The following is a 17,678-nucleotide window of genomic DNA, read 5'->3' on the forward strand; positions in this document are numbered from 1 at the left end:
TTGGATTGAGCAATAGGTTTGGTTGGTTGGTTGGTAGAGGAGTCAGCTAGCAGAGATGAGACAAAACTGAGGAAAGAGGGGATTGAGGGTGAGGGTAGGGAAGGTATTGAAGAGTTCTGTTTTGAACATGGCACATTTGAGATGCATATTAGAAATCCCTAAGAGATACTCTCCTGGAGATTGGGGAAGAGGTCAAGGCTAGCGCTCAAGTTTGGGAGTCATTATCATATAGATGAATTTGAGGCCGTGGGAGTAGATGAGATTACCTATGGAGAGGAGATAAAGGATCCCAAGCATGAGCCCTAGGGCATTTAAAATTTTTAAGAGCAATATTTTTCCTTAAATAAATGTCTTTCTATTTAACTAGTAGATTTAATTTCAGAAGTTTTCTATTTAAGGGTGGTTAAACCAAAGCAAAGCAACCATTATTTCTTCCTCGAAATCTTCTCTAATCCCCATGCCCCAAAGGCCATATATAAAGTTATAAGTGAATTTAATAAAGGAAATATAAAAATACACACAATTATACAATTTGTTTAAGAGGGGCTTTTTGATTGTTGCTTTGTACTCGATAGCATTTCTATCTATCTTTGGACATCACCTGTCATTCAGCCTTTCTTAATAATAGATTGTGATTGTGCATGTTATAATCTTTCTAAACTCAGAGGGAAGCATTATGTTCTATGAACTGTACCCCCATGAGTTTAAACCCTGTCAAAAGTACAAGTAGGGAGTACCTTTGTCACTGAGCAATTGCAGCTCAGCATTACTCAAGTCTTCTTTAAGCTGCTCATCGAAGAGTACAATGTTGCCATTTCCATCCCAAGTAACTCCCAGTTCTGAAGCACTGGGAGTTATACTCTATCAATTCCAAGGCCTGTCTGCTGCAGGTGTGAAATAGCTGCACTCAGTGAAACCCAACTTTTAAATCCCAGGAAAGGGAGTTCAACCCTTTATTGTCCTAAAATAGACCAGTGCGATATGGCTCAGTAAGGGGTCTTTCTGATGGCGCCTTCAAAATTACCATCCTCAGTGTTCTATGCGGGAAATAAAAGTCCTGGACAACTTTCCACGAGCAGGCTTTTGGCCTGAGGCTCTTGAACAAAATCTTTTCAGTTTCTCCTTGTCTGTATTCATCATGATCCATGATTGCTTATCACCTTTGCCTGGAGAAGGGCCTACGTCTTTTATGAAGGTGTGCGTCCGTTTTATGTGCCTGGCTACATTGAGTGGTTGAATTGCGGATGTGGTTTATGATTGGTGATAATGGGACTAGTTGCTAATTTTTGAATATCTAAAAACACTGCGTAAAATATAACATTTCCATGATTGCACATGAGAGAGTGTAGGAAAATTAAACTGTGTGGATTTCTAGCCAGATTTGTGTCCCAAAGGACACTCCTCAACTTCCCACCCCCACCCCTGCACCTTTTCCTGAGTGTTTTCGCAAACACACACACTCGACTTACTTTTGCTTTTCTGGCTGTTCATACCCAGTGCCTCATTCTGACTCCAACAGGAATTACTAAAATCACCTCACTGCATTCTAAATCTGGTTACCGATGAAAGGAGTAAACTTTCCTGCCCTCTCAGAGCTGCCTTCCAGATCTGCTTCCTATCCTGGCTTCTAAAACTGGCATGGCCTCCTTGCATGATCTTCCCTGCATGCATTCCCAACCTGTTTTCAGGGCTGACATTTATTATCTGAGGACATTCTTACCACAGCCTCAATCCTCTAGTCTCAGAATTCCCCCGAGGCCCTTCCTCTGTGACATCCACTCCCTACATTTTTAGGTTCCTCATTATCCCTGGATTTTCTCATTTAACTGGGTTTCATGGTTCTCCTATCTCCTGAACCTTCATAGTTCGATGTCTGACTCCAGAAAGTCAGAGTCTCACCAAGAAGAGAGTAATTCATGTCCTTTGGAACACTCATCTCAATTTGCTTTGAATGAAAATGAGGTCTATGATAATATTTTTCTAAAGCACAAACACAAATGCCATTCCTGATTTTCTATTACACTTAGTAAAATAATTATCTAAATGGATGTTTTTCATTTTACTATTCTTACCATTTTCATACTTTTTAATATGATTTAGATTTTCCTTTGAGGATTAACTGGTTTAAAACAAGAAAAGTCTTAAACATCTCATTTTTTTTCTTTTTACATCCTTGTCTCATTGACCTTTCCAAAGTAGAGGTGATGACCTGTAATATTTCTTCCAGACTGACCTCTTACTTCCTGTGCCAGTTTTCAACTCTTTACAAGTAAAGAAGTTAATAAAGAAAAGAGAGAACTTTGATGCCGCCAACTCTTAAGCAATTCAAGCTGTGACTTTACTAACCTTAAAGTAAATGAAGCCAGATCCAGTAGCTGCACGATCAAATGCTGTTACAGGATAATTTAGTCCAATTGAATATTACCGTAATGGGGGGAAATGAATTCTGTGCACATTGAAGTTTCTGCTTCTCCAGGAGAATTAAATTGCTGAATGCCCATGTACCCCACTGAAAGTATCTCAAATACACCTCAGCTGCTGTGTGAATGTGAAGGTCAAGTCTGTTGACCTAGCTTTCCAGAATATATCTTCAACTAGAACCACCCATTTCCCCTTGTTCTTAATGCTCAAGTGTTACCTGTATTGTTTTGAAGAACTAGTTTAATTTCACAAATGGATTATGTTGGATGACATAAAATTATTTTCTACATGTAGCTTTATGGTCCCAAAGATCCTATGGAATTTTATAATTGACTGACATACAATTCAAGTCACACATTAGCTAACTTGCTAAGCCACTGAGAACCTATTATATTTTTCAACTTTCTTTCTATGTCATGAATACTGAGTCTTATAATTTTATGGAAATATCTTGTTTCCAAAAAAACACCTGAAGATGTTGAAGAAAAAATATTGAATGCTTATTTTATGGTCAAGTAAATATATACATACCATTTACTATTCCCCAAGCCACCAAGGAAGAAGCTGCAGGTAGCACATAGAATAGGAGAAAACTTAAAACATGACCACAGCCTCTATGGCTCCAGAAGCTGCAGGCCACAGAAAGCGAATAAAAAGGAAAATTTCATACCCACGTGTTAGGGAGAAGCAAGAGTAAGGAAGTAGGGGTGGAGGGAGGGTAGGACTTGAAATAGTTAAGTCCAGACGAATAATAAAACTGAAAAATTTAAGGAAAGATCTGATAAATATAAAGGAAGACACAGAGCACATTTCAAAGACAGAGATAAGATCAAATATTGTTAGTACATGCAGGGTCACATGATTATTTTGCATAGTTTCAGCAAAGAGAAAGAGGAGAAATTCCAGATTCTAAATTGGCATATCAAACAATTGTGTAACCCAGCAAAAGAAGTTCACCCAAACACATCTGTTTCCAACTACTTCTGAACTACATCCTATACTTGGCCCTCAAACCATTTTCATGGTAAAAGGCTGAATCATTAGGCCATGTTCAAAAGACAACCTGGCAGATGCTGACCAAAACCTGTTGAATGGACAACATCCTTATAACAATTTCGCCTTGATGGTGCAGACTATGTCGACTTAATTCAAGCATTTGTGTGAGACACAGTGTGGCCCTAAAAACTTTCTACCTTAGGATACCCACCCCTATTGCTTCCCAAATCCTAGGGTTTATCCCTAATGTTATACTAAATGTTGTATAGACAGTGTCCATCCCATCCATCCATGCACCCATCCACCCATATGGACACACATTATCTCTACTGAATAATCATGTATTGAGCACTCATTCCTTGCCCAGCACAGTGCTAGATGCATAGCAACATGTCAAAAAACTACTCAAAATTGCCCTTCAGCTCATAGAACTCATCGCCATCTTATAAAAATCACATCAAATGCTCATTTTCATTATTTTTTATTCTATTTTCTACCACATGATTATGATTAATTGCTCTGGGCATACTTTGCTTACTCCAAGAGCTCCTTTGTTTTTATTCCATCCACTTGCCACCTTGCTTACTTTACATCATAACTTAAGATTGCCTAATCTCTCATTTTTGTCCAGAAGTGCTGCTTGGCACGCATAATTTTAGCAACAAAAATCTCTCCTTACAGCCTTCGCTTCCTGCCGTTTTTGAGTCTCTCCAGTCTCTTGCAAAAATATATATCCCAATTTCATTTATAGTTAGATGCTTACAATTAAAATGCCCCTGCCCTTGTAAAGTTGCTTTAGTGATATCATTCTCTGCCAAAACTGTGGTAGCTGTAAATGAGATTCGAGACTCATTTTCTTCATAGACCAAACACAGCTTAAATTTATGTGCACAATCAGTGGCTGGTTTTCTTACTTCTGCAAATGAGATGTAGTCAAGTGTCCAGGGACACATGTCTCCTTGATGCCTGTCTACACAGCGAGGATTTGCTGCCCTTATCATCCTTTTAGTCTTGTGCGATATTCTCTGGACTCCCCAGTGTCCTCATTGTGATCATCATCAATGCCATGAGATGCAGATATTCTGAGCTGAACTGAAAAATTCAATTTGTCCAGGCACAAAACCACCATGCCTGTGACTATGTCACCTTTTGTATTAGCCAGGAAAGAGAATAAGGAAGAGAAAATGTGTGAGTTGAAAAGCAACACTAAATGGAGTGCTTATTTAAACATATTCTAAAATATGTTTGTCTACTTGACCTAACTACTGACTTAAATGCAGTAAGAAGGCATTTTAACACCATTAGTATCTGGATTTCTGCCAGAGAAAGCTCCTTGCTTTATATCCCCTTAGGCTGTACTGATGAAACTACCTAAAAATGGGGTTTAATAGCACTTAATTCATTTTAAATACTAAAGCAACCAGTAAAGTGTATCAGATGATGAAAAAAATACGACTCCGGAGGTTAAAGAAAGTATTCCAGCTGGGACTTTCCTGCTTATATATAAAATGCGTCGTGTTCTCTCTTGGAGTCGTGGTGAGGATTCTGACCAGGTAGGTGGTTTCTGGCAGACTTTGCTTTGCTCCAAAGTTGCTGCTTCCACTGGTGCATTTTTTCAGACATCACAGTGTGGTTCTGACTGCAGACATGGCTGATGTTGGTGGTCTTGGCCGTGACCGGGGTAGCAGCGTTCTACAATTCTTTCCACACAATCCAATGAAAAAGTCCAGATTTCAGATACACACTGCCCAGGGACAAGATGCTAAGTGCTTCTAAGTGTTTTGTTGAGAGCCAGTGTTTAAGTAAACGTTACAAATTATGGTTGTCTAGTAAATAACGTGGACTGAAGCCCTTGAGAAATCTATTATTCATAAAATACATCATTTTGTCAGCTGGATCATGTAGCTTTTTTCTCAAAGAGATTGATAGAGGTTTTGGTTTGATCGCCAGCCACGAACAGTAAGGGCTTTTCAAAGACCCAGACAAGGCTGAACCTCCATCAGAAAAGGCAGTCCAGAGAGGCAGCCCATCCTCAGTGCATGTGCTTTGGTGGGGGGTTTTGGTGTTTGGTCAGCTTATCTGCAGAATCCTCAGAAGGGTAAGTAGTCTATCAAGGCCCTCTTTTATTGTGTTTGCCCTAAGAAGCCCAATAAGAATTGTTCCGCAGGGATCGGGGATTAGTCACCTTGGTAGAATTTTGGTTGAATGTGTTTCTTCCTCTCAAGCCCTCTCGTGTATATATGTGCTTATGCAGGCATGCGTTTATGTGTGTACTTAAGTGAACTAAAATTTAACAATAAATGAATTTCCAATGCTGTCTGGAGAAATTAGCAGTAGAATCCATTTTTTCATTTCTTGCCCTGTTTCTGTTTGTACTTTCGTTTTAGCATGTGAGAGTCCTCGGCTCCTCTGCATGAATTTGTCCATTCATGCAGCGAATATTCCCTGTGCTTCCACTATGAGCCAGAACTGTTCTGGGCCCTGGTAACCTGGTAAGCGGAAAAGTAAGTCCATGATTATGATTCAGTACTATACATACTGTGGTAGAAATAAGAAGGTATTGGAAACAATGAAAAAACACTTGTCTCGGCCTTTCATATCAGATCTTCCTGGAGGAGGCAACCTTTTAACTGAATCTTAAAGTAGGAAATATATAAGTAAAGAGGGAGAATTCAAACAGCAAGATGAGTGTGTTTTAAGTCACAGAACAGAGAGAGGTCGTGCCAGGGTACTGCACTTCATTGGGTCTTTCTGGAGCTCAGCATTTGCATGGTGGGGGGGTGGGTAGATGGAAAAAGGGATATTAGAAAAGGTGGAAGGTGCTAGCTTTGGTGTATGGAATAGATTTTTCTGTGGCAGAAGAAACTAAAAAGCACTTTCTAATTCCCTTTGTGGAGACAGGGAAATCAGTTTTCAGTTTTCTCATGTGTAAAATGACGTATTTGGGGTCTACAATCACAAGGCCTTTTCCAGCTTTAAGAGTCTATGATTCTATGAATTTTTGGTACCTTGCAAGAAAACATGAAAGTATTCATGAACACATGAATCAACATTCTCTTATGTAGGAGAAAATAATTCCATTACCCAAGATTTATATTTGGAAAATTGCTATGGTGTTAGACATGTTTCATGCACAATCACATCATTTAACTATTAAAATGGTATCTATTGTTGGCATGAGAAGAAACAATAATTACAAATATTTATTGTTGTTTACATCTCCATTCTTAAAGAAAATGTGAGATCTCTTAGTGTGGGCTTAAAATTTCTTAGTAAATTAAAATGTTCATTGAGGGGCGCCTGGGTGGCTCAATCGGTTAAGCCTCTGCCTTAGGCTCAGGTCATGATCCCAGGGTCCTGGGATGAAGCCCAGTGTGGGGCTCTCTGCTCAGGCAGGAGCCTGCTTCTCCCTCTCTTCCCCACTTGTGCTATCTCTGTTGGTATCTCTGTCTCTCTGTCTCTCAAATAAATAAAATCTTTTAAAAAATGTTTGTTGATAACTAGTTTCCTAAAATGAAAGGCAAGATATTTTAGTAGAAATATAACAGTGAGAATTCAAGCACATATTCGTCATTAACATTTTGAGCAATGTAAAAACCAGGTCAATAAGATTTAACTTTTTCATTTATATGAAAAGACAAAAAATAATTGATCAGTTTGCTCATTGCCCTGCTCTGCAATAGAACTTCATGTGTGCTGTTTTCCACCTCATCATTATTAGTAATTTCTACCTTTACATCAACCAAAATGTCAATCGACTTATATCTAGTTATATATAGATATAGACACGAACATATAGATACATACTTTGTTTTGTGTTGCCAGAAATCCACAATTACTGTAAAAATCTAAAATGACTGCACACAAAATTTTACCACAAAGCCCTTTTCCCAAGCCCTTTTCTTAAGAAAAATTGAGTCAAGTAGTTTAATCAGTTAAATATTTAAATGAAAAAAAAAAAAGAAGAAACACAGGGGATCTGAGTTATTTATTCAGAATCACACAGCAAACACAGTGATGAGATGAGAACCAAATTTGGTAGCTTAGAGCCTACATTACACAGCCATTGAGACTTACCAATCCTATTAAGCCCACTAATATACAAGTATTAGTATTTTATTTTATTATTTTCAATTATTCTAATATTATGCCAGATAGTCAAAATTTTCAGAAAACTAGTCTCTTCAGTTACAGCCAAAATAAGCAATCTCAATTATTCGACATATATTTGTAGTGTGACTAAGGTTTGCCAGGCGTGGAATTCAGCACTGAAGTTACAAGAGCAAAAGTAAGCCAATCCTTGTTCCTAAGGAGTTCATAGTACCATGAGATTGCCACCCTGTAATCAGTAATACAAGCATTGTAATAAATGCAAATAGGAAATAAGCTTGAGATAACTTTGGAAGGGTACCTCAGAGGGCTTACAACCCAATATGTGGAGGCTTTGGAGTGATTTCCAAGTTGAGATCTATGGAAGAAGGCGAAGTTTGAAAATGTTGGCATTCTGATAAGTATCAGAATTTACAGGCTATGTGGAGGAAGGGAAGTGCAAAGAAGCCTGAGCAGAAGCATCCAGAGGGGTGATGGAAGATGTGGGAAGCATGATTTTATGGAAGCCAAGGGCATAGAGGATTTCTAGAGCACAACAGTTGTCAAAGTTGACCCTGCAGAGAGGTTAGGGAAGAACATGATCAGAGAGCAGATGATGGATTTAACATCAGTGCCATTAGAGCTTTGGCAAGGATTAGTTCATGAAATGATAGGACTAGAGTTCAAAAGGGAATGGGTTAAAGAGGGACTTCAAAGTGAAGAAAGCTGACAAATCTTTTTAAAAGTAGGGTTTTATAGATGAAAGATACAGTATGGTGGAGAGAGGGAAGGGTCTGTAGGAGTCTTTTGTTTGTTTTTAATCATGTTTAAATACCAATGAGTACTACTCGGGGTCAGGTGTCAAGTAGAAAGCAATTTAAGAGAAGGCATATTGGACTAAAAGAAGCTTGAGAGTATAGGGTCCAATGCCTACAGTGAAGAATTAGCTCTAGATGTGGGAGAGGGACTCTTTCAAATAGAAGAGATAAAGTAATAGAAGGCTATCTTGTAGATAAGCATTTAAAGTAGATGGTGTTCCTAATGAGTATCTTCTATTTTCTCTTGATGTAGCCTATGGAGCCAAGGCTGGAGTGGAGGGGACTGGATGTTTCAGAGGAGATGTTTTGAAACAATGCTGGAAATAACACCATTATCTAACAGCACAAAAGTCTTAGTTGTGGCTGGATGTGAATTTATATTCATATGATTTTTTCAACACTATTTAGAAACAAGCTAGAGGAGAAGGAGAACTCTTGGATGGACATCAGTGTTGATATGTTGGACAACAGAGGCCAGACTGAATGGTAAGGAACAAGGAGACAGGACAGGGATGATAGATAGCAAAAATCTAACCAGGTGAACATGCCAGAGTACCAGTGAGATTGGAATGTAGACATATTTGTGATAATAACCAAGGAAGAGGGCTGAAAAACAATAAACTGGGATGGGATAGAATTCTATATTTCAGAGGTGCATGCAGCAGGTTAGTTAGTTTCATTTGGTTTTGGTTTTATTGACAGAGTCTACATTCTGGCCTTGGGAATGGGTAGCTGAAATGAATACAGTTATTCACTGAGATGAAAATGTTAAGGAACTGAAGAATGAGTGAGTTGAATAAGTGACACTGATGCCATCTGAGTAGTGGCAAAGCTCTATCCTTCCCCAAGTTCTAATAATGAACTTAGAGGCTGGCAAAAAAAAAAAAAAAAAAGACAAACCCTTAGTGTTAAGGCTCATAACATCTTACCTTCCTACACAACACACAGACCACAACCACCAATTTTAGTCATGGCCCTGCCCTGTTTACTATGGGAGAGGACATCCACAGCTCATGGAGAAAAGTTTGGAAAGGCAAGCATGCACTGGGATGGTGGAAAGGGGCATGAATCAGCTGAGAAAATACAGCTCAGTTTGGAAGAAAAATCCAGGAGGGGGACTTATATTTGGATGTGGGCAGCATTGTGGGTAAGATTAGCTAGCCAAATCTTTCCAAAATCAGCCACCCCTACAATGTCCTGATGGATGGAGAGAGGGTCAAGTGTGGGAGGCAGGGTCAGACATGCATCCTTTCTGGAAAAGGCCACTGGTGAAACTACCTTAATGGGGCTTAGGAGAGAATCCTACTCTGTTAGGAAAGGCAAGGCAACAGGACTATTTAGTTTCCAGAATACTCACCATGTACGTTCTGTTCTCTCTGCCTTTTATCTCATTCCTTCCCCTTTGCCACCCTTCCTCTCTTTCCTTCTCACCCTGCCCTCCCCCTCTCTGTCTTTGTTCTCTCTTTTCACATTCTTGCCTATTTCTTGTCTTTTCCCCCACCATAAGAAGCTAAGATTCAATAAGGTGCAGGAATATAAAGCTGTGGCTGAGGAATCTTTGCTGAGACTTTGTTTGCCCTGCTATGGGCACTATCCAGAAAGATCCACAATGTTCTCTGTCTGACCCATGATTTACCAGTGGTTCCAATTCAGCCCAAGGCCAGCTGGCACTGCTTCCAGAAGCAGCCCTTTGTGCAGAAGGTACCCTTCATTCCGCTTGCCCATGACCTTTCAACAAAGTGTAATTCTGCAAAGCTGATTCGTGTACTTTATTGCTTGACCTGCAAGTAACATGTAGACACATATGGATGTGTTCTCATGTTCATCTGTGCCATCTGCCCTCCTCCAGTCTCCGCCACTCAGCCTTTGCTCCTTGACTGCTTGTGTGTCCCATTGGAATGGCACATATCCACTTCCTTCATAACAAAAGAAAACTCATTCCATATATGATTGTCAAATTCTGAAGGCCTCGGCCAGCTAGAGGTTACCATCAATTGTTGAGCAGTGACTCCTTTTATTGTGGGATTATTACCTTTTCCTTATTTCAAATAAAGTGGCAGCTGGAAGGAATTGGCAGGGGTGTTCTTATTTCCTCCTTGTGGGAGAGATTCAAAAAAAAAAAAAGGAAAGAGAGAGATCTAGATACCTTCATGAATCATGAATCATGCAAGTTGTCTCCTACCATGCCAAGGAAATTATCTTCTCTACACTACCCATCAATACCATTGACCTTTGTCATAAAAAGCAGGTCGTTTATATCTATATCCCATAAAAAGGCATCATCTTACAATCACTTCTTCAGTACTATTAAAGTCGTGTCAAAAAGAATCATTGACTTATTGTCAAACACATTCCAACCTTCCACATTAATGTACCTAGAGACACCTCACTAATCAGCAGGCAAACAATGCCAGACACGAAGGGAAGCCCAGGAAACCCAGGGGGAAAACGTCTCTGATTTCACCCTCCCTAGCTCACCTGTACATGTTCTTTCTTTATCCTGTACATTGGGACAGTTGATGATATGTCATTTAGCACATCAGTCCTTATATATTTAGAAAGAATACTATGTTTTTGCTATTGCTCTCTAACACATATCAGTGGCAGAATTTCCATAGTATTTTAGAGGATGCTTAGTGAGTCTTCATGACCTGTCTGGCCCTAACATAGCAGTGGGTATTAATTGGGAGTCAAAAAAGAGCTTATTAAGTGTGTATTTCAGTGGAATTAACAGAAAAATAGAGTTGTTAGCTTGCTAAATGACAGAGGTATCACGTGTTATGTCAATTCCAGGAAATAAAACAATAGTTTGACTTGGTTTGGCCAGGTAAGGCTTCCTGCAAAAGGGGCATTCAAGTGGGGACTTGAATAAGGTGGAATTTGAATAACCAGATTGGAATAGGGAGAGATTTCTGGGAAAAACTATTAAAAAAAAAAAAACTAATTCTGGACATAAGAATATGCAAGGAAGTCAGGGGAATTATGGAGAGTGTCTTGTCTCAAGTTGAGTGCATGTAGATGATAAGAAGACAAATGGGATAGTATCCAAAGATAACTGAGCTCCAGATAAATATCTTTTGATTTTCTCCAAAATGCAGGAGTTCTTTTTCAAGGTTTTTGAGCCTATATAATGAAATACACAATAAAAGGAAAGGGGGGGTGATTTAGGATTATTCTTCAGGTAAGCCAGGTCCATCAGACATAAGTGAGATTGCTGCAAAATTGACAGAGGAGATGAGCACCTGGATTTTACTTGGAGAGGGATGGATTTAAAGGAACTTAGAAAGGATTAATTCACCGAGCTTGCAGAATTAAGACATTATGTACAACTTAGACCCAGGATTCTATTCATTATCCTTTCTCTCCTTTCCTTGCTTTTCTCCTACCTTCCTATTTTTAAGGCTATGTTTTGACATAGTTATGGGGAAACTGTCTATATGCACTCAGGGCCTGTGGCTGAAACTCACTCTCCCACCCAGTATGAAAGGCTGGGTGGTATGATCCGGAAGCAGAGAGGCAAAGTGGAAAGAATAGACATTCTGGGGTCAGAGAGACTTGGTTAGAAGTCCTGCCTCCACTGCTGCTGCGTTGTGACTTTATACAGGACTGTCAATAGTTCTCTGCCTCTCTCTCATCGTTTTATACTCACTATCTCTAATACTTATGTCTATCCTTCATAGTACATGTACATATATGTGCATGATCATCACAATCCAACTTCACATTTCTAAGTCCCATGCTTACATAGAATTATTCAGCTGCATTGACTACTTATCATTTTGAAACTTACTTTTTTTTTTATGTTGGCTTTTACATGGCATGCCCACAGTTTTTATCTTAACTCAATGGCCACATAATTTCAATGTACTTGAATAGCTTCTCCTACTCTGGTTGTAAACATTAAATGGTAGAGCATATGAAGCTTAAGGGCCGAGGTCTCTTTTTTGTTGTCTATACTTTTTCCCTAAGTATTTGTAACCGGTTCCATTTAAATGCTGATAATTTCCAAATGTATATCTCTATTTTTCACCTTTACTCAGGACTTAACGATGCCTCCTGGACATGCCTTTTTTATCATGGGTTAAGTGGAACTTTTGACTCACTCTCTAAATTCTGCTTCCAAGAGTCTCCTTGGGGGACTACCATCTATTCACCAACTCTAGCTAACAAACGGAGGGAAATTTTTACTTCCTTTCTTTCCCTTGCCTCTTACAACCAATCAATCAATAAGTAGAAACAAAAGCAAAACATTTTCTTAATCTACCTATTTCTTCTATCCCCATTGCTATCATCCTGATCTTATCCAACATCATTTTTCATCTGGACAACTCCAGTAGACTTCAACTGGCCTCTTTGTTTCTACTTTATGCTCCTTTCTCCACCCTATATCCAGAATAATCTCAGAGAATGTAAAGTAGAACTCTGTTTAAACCCTACAATGACTTCACTTAATGCTGAGAATATAATCTATTTCTTTACCCTGGATTTCATGACATGACTGACTCTTTCTCTCACTCCCCTCAACTCACTATGTTTAAGACACAAAGGCTTTCTTTCCATTCCTTTGACTTACCAATCTCTCTTCTATCTTAAGGCCTTTGAAATAACCCCTTCCTCTGCCTAGAATGTTATTCCAACAGATCTTCAATGAATGGTTTCTCCATTTACCCAGAGCCTCATCAGAAAAGCCTGCCATTACTGCACAGTCTAAAATTGTTGCTAATAAATAGCTATTGACTTGCTATTCAAAGCATGGGACATGGGCCAGCAGCCCTGGCATCACCTAGGAGCTTGTTAGAAATGCCGAGTCTTGAGCCCCACCCAAGACTACTAAATCAGAATCTGCATTGTAATAAGATCCCTGATTGATTTAGGTGCACATTAATATTTGAGATCCACTAACCTAGCCCATCACTCTCTTTTAATTTTTTTGTAGTACTTACATTTCCTGATTTTCTCTTGTGTATGAATGTATACTTGCTGAGCTGTACTCCTCTACTAAATATAAGCTCCATGAGAACTTGAGCCTTATCAGCACTGCTCACCTCTAACATGTCCCAAAACAAGAGCAGTGCTCCATACTTATATGGCTTGTTGAATGAATAAATGAAGTATCCACATTTGCCTGAGGACATACTCTTAAGGAGGGGAAGAACTGAGATCCAAACTCTTCCATTCACTTCACAACTCCCAGTTCAAGAAATAAATTATGCATATCTGTGTCTCTTTGGGAGGGTTGAGGGGGGTTCACAGTCCAAAAGGTAATCTGCCTTCAAACTAAATTGAGATTGAACGGAACATCAGGCCCCTTTCTACCTCCCCATTTTAGAACAACTGCAACATCAAGGTTTCTGAGCACTGTTCCCAGAGCTCCCCCTGAGTGACTCTGGCCTATCAGGGCCACAGTGGAAGCTGAATTCACTTCATTGATCTGTTTATACGCAAAGAGTGGATTATAGCAGGCTGGAATAAGGGCTTCAAGTAGTGAGAGATCCAGGAGAGAGAAGAGAACAAGATGGAGGAGAATGTCTGAGAAACTGAGTGGTAGGAAAAGTCAGTTCCCAAAGAGATACGTCGTTTTATAGGGGAGACAGAAGGTACAAGCACACCTTTCTTTCCCCATAATTATTTTGTCTCTATACCGTCATATCACATGTAGCTTATCAACCCATTCGTGACAGTAAAATCATCTAACGAGTTAACCGTTAAACACGTAATATATTTTTATTTTCCCAAACAGTGACTTTAACTCTGCAACCAGTGCTAACATGTACATACTTTCACTTTCTCCACGTTTTGTTTTCTCTTGCACCATAATCTCCCCTGATTTTTCACACGGAACTCTTCATTCCCAGACAACACATATCTCTACAGCAGGAAAGAGCTAAGTAGCACTATCCACAGAGTTAAAGTCAGAATTTTGAAATCTAATTCAGATATGTTGGGGCTCTTCTTTTTAATAAAATAAAGTTAATCTGAAGTATAAACAAACACAGTACAATAAATGTGAAAGAGGCGTTCTGAAGTGGAAAAGATGAAACAGATTGTCATAATTTGGGGAAAAAAGAAAGGAAGGGAAGGAGGGAGAGAGAAAAAGTTATGACAGCCGAAAAAGAAAGTGAAGTTTGTCTCTTGAGTCCATGGCTCTGACTCACCATGAGAATTTCTGCCATTCTATCCTAGCCAGTAACTTTGTTTCAAATTTGCAGAGGCCATCAGGATCCATCTTTAATTAGAGTTATTGAGAGATTTGATCATGGCCATCAAAACCTTCCAGAGTGAAAAACATGTCCTTTTGCTTGGAAAGACAATTTGAATATGTCCACATCTTCATAATTTATTTAATCTCTTTATATTAGTATTACAAAAATATATAAAATGCCTTCTCTATGAGTTAAAGCTGTTTTTAAGGAAACTAAGATATTAAAATAAATATGGATAAAAATCTAGGGCGCCTGGGTGGCTCAGTCATTAAGCATCTGACTTTGGCTCAGGTCATGATCCCAGGGTCCTGGGATCGAGCCCCGCATTGGGCTCCCTGCTACACAGGAAGCCTGCTTCTCCCTCTCCTACTCCCCCTCTCTCGCTCTCTCTCTCTCTCTGCCAAATAAATAAATAAAATATTTTAAAAAAATAAAAAATAAATTAAAAAAATACTAAACACACACACACACACACACACAAAGAGAGCCCATTTTTTGTCAAAACTGTGGTCCGGGCACCTGGGTGGCTCAGTTGGTTAAGCAACTGCCTTCGGCTCAGGTCATGATCCTGGAGTCCCTGGATCGAGTCCCGCATCGGGCTCCCCGCTCAGCGGGGAGCCTGCTTCTCCCTCTGACCCTCCCCCCTCTCATGTGCTCTCTCTCTCATTCTGTCTCAAATAAATAAATAAAATCTTAAAAAAAAAAAAAAAAAACCAACTGTGGTCCACACAGTCTTTCCTGTATCTCTCAAAGTCCTTATAACAAATTTATTTTTTTCTTACAACAAATTTAGTTAACTTCACACCCTCACTGCTCTTTTTCTAGAACTTTAACTCCTATGGTCATACTGAATGATCTTAACAATTATTTTTGGACTGGGCTGATACATGTATTTGAAACAAATGAACGCAGCCATCTGCAGGTGACTTGGATTCACACACACACACACACACACACACACTCACACACAGGCACCACGGACCTGTGCTGCAAGAAACTTAGTAGAACAACATTAAACTCAGCTGAATGCTTTTCAAAACTGCTCATTATGGTCCTGAAACACGTTTCAGTTTGTATAGACCCTGGAAAGGCAAAGGCAGCAATGGAAACAAAAAGGGGGGGAAAAACAATGAATAGCAAACCTGGTGTTTTCCAACTCAAGAAGCCACAGTTGATTTGAGAAGTGGCGGAACATCTAAGCTGCTTCCAATTTTATTCGAGCGAAATCTTCCATCCCAGCTTTTGTATATGCCTGGCCTCACACATCACAGTTACGCACGGAAGCCCTCAGGAACTAAGGTTTTAGATCAGTGTCAGAGCATTTATATTTTTAAAAAAATATCCTGAAAATGCCAGCTCTACCCCAGCTAGGATTGCTTCCCCCCCGTGTCCTGCAGTGAGACTTGTCAACATCAGTAATATACATGATGTTTGAACTTCTTCCAAGTGACTTACCCACACACTCACTCTCCTGAAAAAATTCAGTGTCTGCCCACCTGCTGTTCAAGTGTAGAGAAGAGATGAAAGATTCTTTTCCCCTGAAATTAAAAGGAAGTGAAAACAAACAATTCCAACTGAATATGTCAGTTTGTGCCAAGACCTCTTCTGCCCCATCTTGTCTGCTGACCTGCTATAGTACGTCAGTTCCTTGTGACATCCTCTTTAACACAATCAGATACACTGGAAATTGGAAAGACTTTGCATTGGTCTAATAAGCTGCAATTATTATGATCTAGCACCTAAAATGGATTTTTTGCACCTAACGCTTTTTTAAATGGTGATAAACATAATTGTAACAGCCTCCGTAGGATAAATTGAAGAACCCAATCTCAAAGGAATTAATGTACAAATGCTACTGATTTCCTCATTAAAAAATAGGAAACTTTCCTATATAGTTCCTCTGAGAAATCTTACATAAGCCTGTGACCACACTAAATTTATTCATTCTTTTGTTCACTTGATTTTTGTTTATTCATTCATTCATTTTTTTTTTTACTGCTACTTTGGGGATATCGTGTGATAAAGGTAAAACGAATTTTAAAAATGCATCAACCCCAGTTCCTGCATTCAAAAAACTTATATTTTTTTGGAGGATGGATTAGATATACACCTAGAATAGGTAAAATGACAATGCATTAACTAAAAATGCAGGATTTAGGCATAGAGATAACATATGGTAGCATTAAGCATGAAAATGTGGTCTAGGAATTTAGTTAAGAGATATTTGTATAGGCAGAATGTTCAGGAAGATAGGAAGCTTCAACTGGACATTTTATAAATAGGTAGGATTTAAATAGTTGGAGAGGAGTGAAAAAGACATTTTCCATATGCAGGGACAACACAAGCAATCTCAGGAAGTTGGTCATGCATGCACCACGTGGGCCGGGGGAGGAAATTAATCTAAGGATGACATTCCTTTGTGAGTTTAAATCATTTATTTGCCACATAGATCTTCCTCTATTACCTCAAATGTTTCAAAGGCATTTTAGTTACACTGAAAGTGTTAGTTTGTTACAAGAAACTCATTTATGCTAGCTCAAGGAATAGTAGGGTAGGGAAGATGGGAGGAAGGAGTGCATATAATTTACTATCCTGGAACTCCAGAAGAAAGAAGTATTTGAGGCTGGAACTCTCAGATGGAGGAATCCGGTCATAGCATTTCTAGGAATCATAAGGGCAAGAATTTTGGTGGATCTTTGTCTAGTTTTCCGTTTGGCTAGTTCTATCAATCTTTGCTTCTTTCTGTATATCTTGTCTTCTTACTTTTCCTTCTGTTTCTTGCTTCTTTAGCTAGATCTCTTAATTTTTATTCTCTTTTTCTGTGTCTCTTTGGTTATAGATTCTACTTCCTTCATCTTTGGCTTACTCTTAATATAAGTTCTTTCACAGTTCCTCACTCCCTTCTCTAACTTGCACATGTTGTGCAAGGCCTTTTACAACCAATTGACTTTTTTCCCCTGTGTTTTCCATTCTACGCATTCTGAAAGCAAGAATCTAATTGCCCATCTCATTCACCATTGGACAGATAGTTCGTATCAGGCTACCCATGCATTGTCAAATAGCCTAAGGATTAGCTGCCTTTGAGTCTGGAGCACTTCCCATCCAAAAAGTTATATTCAGGGAGTGGTACAAAACATGGTTGGCTGGGTCT

This window comes from Mirounga leonina, unplaced genomic scaffold (genome assembly GCF_011800145.1).
Source record: "Mirounga leonina isolate KUSES-001 unplaced genomic scaffold, KU_Mleo_1.0 Mir_93, whole genome shotgun sequence".
Taxonomy (NCBI): Eukaryota; Metazoa; Chordata; class Mammalia; order Carnivora; family Phocidae; genus Mirounga; species Mirounga leonina.